We start from the raw sequence: 3,886 nt of genomic DNA on the forward strand, positions 1-3,886 counted from the left end.
AAAAAAAAAAAAAAACTCACATAATTAATTCCGACACACATGATTCTAAAAAAAAGTGTCATACACACACTCACACACATATAATATAGATTTATAATAAAGCGAGAGATACCTACTACTCACAAACATTTCTTTACTCTTAGAGTCAAAGATACCAAGATAGTCAAATAGAAAAGAGAGATGAGACAAGATTCATGAGAATGAGATTAGAGGTCATCTAAGAAAGAGAGATTAAATTATAATTTGTGTTGTTGTTTGGTCTGGCTCATCTTTAGGCTTGTAACCAACTTAAGAAAGTAGGTCATTTGCCAAAGAAAAACATTTCCAAGTGAGAACAAGTTGACTGATGACTAGTGAGTCTAGTCATCCAATATGATTTAACAACTAACGTATTAGGTAGATTAGCAAAAACTAAGGTATTAGGTATGTATTCAGGGACGAAGCCATGCTTTGGCTTTGGGGGGCAATGGCCCCCCCTAAAATTTGAAAAAAAAAAATATATATATATATATATAGAGATAAAAATTTAGCATTTTTGTTCAATAAAATTACACTTAGGCTCCCTTAAAAATAGCAAGCTCCAAAAAAATAATTTTATCTCTATATATATATATATATATATATATATATTTTTTTTTTCAAATTTTAGGGGGGGCCATTGCCCCCCAAAGCCAAAGCATGGCTTCGTCCCTGAATACATACCTAATACCTTAGTTTTTGCTAATCTACCTAATACGTTAGTTGTTAAATCATATTGGATGACTAGACTCACTAGTCATCAGTCAACTTGTTCTCACTTGGAAATGTTTTTCTTTGGCAAATGACCTACTTTCTTAAGTTGGTTACAAGCCTAAAGATGAGCCAGACCAAACAACAACACAAATTATAATTTAATCTCTCTTTCTTAGATGACCTCTAATCTCATTCTCATGAATCTTGTCTCATCTCTCTTTTCTATTTGACTATCTTGGTATCTTTGACTCTAAGAGTAAAGAAATGTTTGTGAGTAGTAGGTATCTCTCGCTTTATTATAAATCTATATTATATGTGTGTGAGTGTGTGTATGACACTTTTTTTTAGAATCATGTGTGTCGGAATTAATTATGTGAGTTTTTTTTTTTTTTTTGGGTTATAATGCTTCTTGTGTAGATTGTGATGTGTGTTGATGTGTACGTGTATAATATAAATATAATATAACTTTATATAATTTAATAATTAGAAAATGCAAAGGATTTTTTGCATGTGTGTATTGATATAATATTTTTATGTTATAAAGTTAGTGATTCAATAACAACAAAAAAGTTAGTGATTGTTCAATTATTTGATTAATTAAGTAGACACTTAGTAGATTATTTATGTACAGATAAATGTAGCTATGCGGGTCAATAATTAATTAACACAATGCTAGTAGGTTGAGTTTTGTCATTTAGTTTGAAATATTTTTAGAAAAACAATGACAAATAAATAGTGACAACTGCATAAAAATAAAAATTTTATACAAACTTAACAAAATAAAATGGTCACACCTACTCACACTGACAATTGATAATAAACTATTATGTAATGATTTTCAAAATATGAAAACTTATAGAAAAAAAATATGTAAAACTTGATGTATTTGCATGCTTTTTTTTTTTTTTTGTTGATAACTCGATATATTCAAGTAAGGAAGTTAATCTCGTACTGAAGGCCGTATCAATGACCAATGGAATGAAATATTTTGGAATCGGTCAATACCCATATACCATTTCAGATTTACCGCTATTTTTTTTTTGTATTTATAAATAAATAAATATATAAATATATGTTGTAGGGTGAAGGGCCTAAATCATATATTGGGCCTTAGGCCTTGACTGGGAGCATTAGTAGTCCGAGGACAAATGAATAGAAATAAATGGCTCAAACTCATGACTTAAGAAGTCTGATGCAAGTGGGATGGTGGTCCAAGGAGAAATACCTCATCGGACAAGCTAAACACAGATCAGATGTAGGCCTTATAGATCGAAGTGACCTTTTAAGAAGTTCTAATGATAGGAATGGGCCTCACAAACATGCGGGAAGGAAGGGAACCCAAAATATCTTGAAAAAGTTGCTACCACCACATTGAATGTACTGCAGCTACTTTTATGGCCGTATTTATATGAAGAAGACCCCTGAACAGTACTGTTTCAGTTACCACAACTCACAGAAGGACAAAGAGGGTGTCTGATGGGACAGACACTCAAGTGAGGGCTCAAATGATTGACAGATGTAGGATCAAGATGGCCCAAGAGGATCTATATAATGTAAGATACCTTTCATGAGAGGGGGGATCGAAAAAATAGGAAAAGAATATTGTAGCAATCAAAATTGTACTTGTACCTAACTACTATTGATTTATATGACAAAAAGACCTCCTCAGACATAAAATTCATTGAGCCATATTTTTTCTTGTTCTTACTTGATCATCTTTTAAATCCATACTAGCCGTTGTCAAATTCATTAGGGCCTTGTTCTCTAACCCACTTTCTACAAATTTATTGTATTGGGCTCACTGGGCCAAGATCCCATACATTTTGGGTTTGAGCTGCAAAATGTGTCCTTACAATTGGCGCTGTCTGTGGGAAGAACTAGTGCAATAGTGAATGCAACGCCTAACTATGGTAGGATCAGGTCCACACCAAGCAGAGTCTATGGGATCCCAACATGGCAACCCCTTTGTCAACCTTGAGCAGAGAGGTGATCGTGAAGGAAGTGTGCATACCACACATATTGATAGGAGTCAACCTCGAGGTGGAAGCCATATCTCCCATGCAAAGAGTAACAAGGGCATGCAACTGGAGATTGACTAGTTAAAGAGAGCATTGTGCCATGCACAGCGAAGGCAAACCCCCTCTAACTCAGATGTTTCTTCTGATGACGAAAGGGGTGTTAGTTACAGGTGAAGGTCTTGAATCCTGCCTAGCGAATCTTTCTCCTACGAGGAAGAACACCATTGGGAGTAAAGGCGTGGGAAATGACGCTATAAGTAGGGCCTTGAACCAAATCTCCAAGTCACCTTTCATGCGCAAAATCGAGGGGGCTAAACTTCCTTGACGATTCACTCAGCCTGCTTCCACCATGTACAATGGTGGAACAGACCCTGTGGAACATGTAAGTCACTTCAATCAGAGAATGACTATCCATTCCAAGGACGAAGCCTTGATGTGCAAGCTTTTCCCATCCAATCTGGGACCTGTTACAATGAGATGGTTTGATAGCCTGAGCGCAAATTCCATAAGTTCCTTTAAGGAGATTACCCAGGCGTTTAGTTCTCAGTTCGTCACCTGTAGTAGGGTCCCTTGACCCTTGGCTTCCCTATTGTCCTTAAGCATGCGAGAGGGAGAAATCTTGAAAACATATTCAGACAGATAATAGGAAATATTCAATAAGATAGATGGTGGCTTTGACGACGTAGCCATCAGTACTTTTAAGATCGGTCTCCCGGCCGAGCATGGTTTGAGGAAATATCTGATTGGCAAACCTGTCACCAGTGTGTGCTAACTTATGGACCAGATTGGCAAGTATAAAAGGGTTAAAAAAGATCAGCAGCAGGGGAAAGGGAAAGATAGGGTTATCCCTCAAGAAAGAAAGGATTTCAGGTCGGACTGGTACAATAACATCTGACCACAGAGAGATTTTCTAGGCAGTTAGGATCTGCCAATCCTTAGGCAGTCAATGCTGTGTTTCGAGAGCTAGTGCATCAAGTTCTGGAGAAGATTAGGAATGAGCCATTCTTTAAATGGCTAAATAAAATGGCAAGAAACCCTGTAAGGCGCAATCAAAACCTCTATTGCCAATACCACTAAGACCATGGACACACCACGGAAGATTGTAAAAGTCTGTTGGGCCACCTGGACCAACTTGT

Source organism: Quercus suber, unplaced genomic scaffold (genome assembly GCF_002906115.3).
Source record: "Quercus suber isolate HL8 unplaced genomic scaffold, Cork oak 2.0 scaffold_124, whole genome shotgun sequence".
In the NCBI taxonomy this organism is placed as follows: Eukaryota; Viridiplantae; Streptophyta; class Magnoliopsida; order Fagales; family Fagaceae; genus Quercus; species Quercus suber.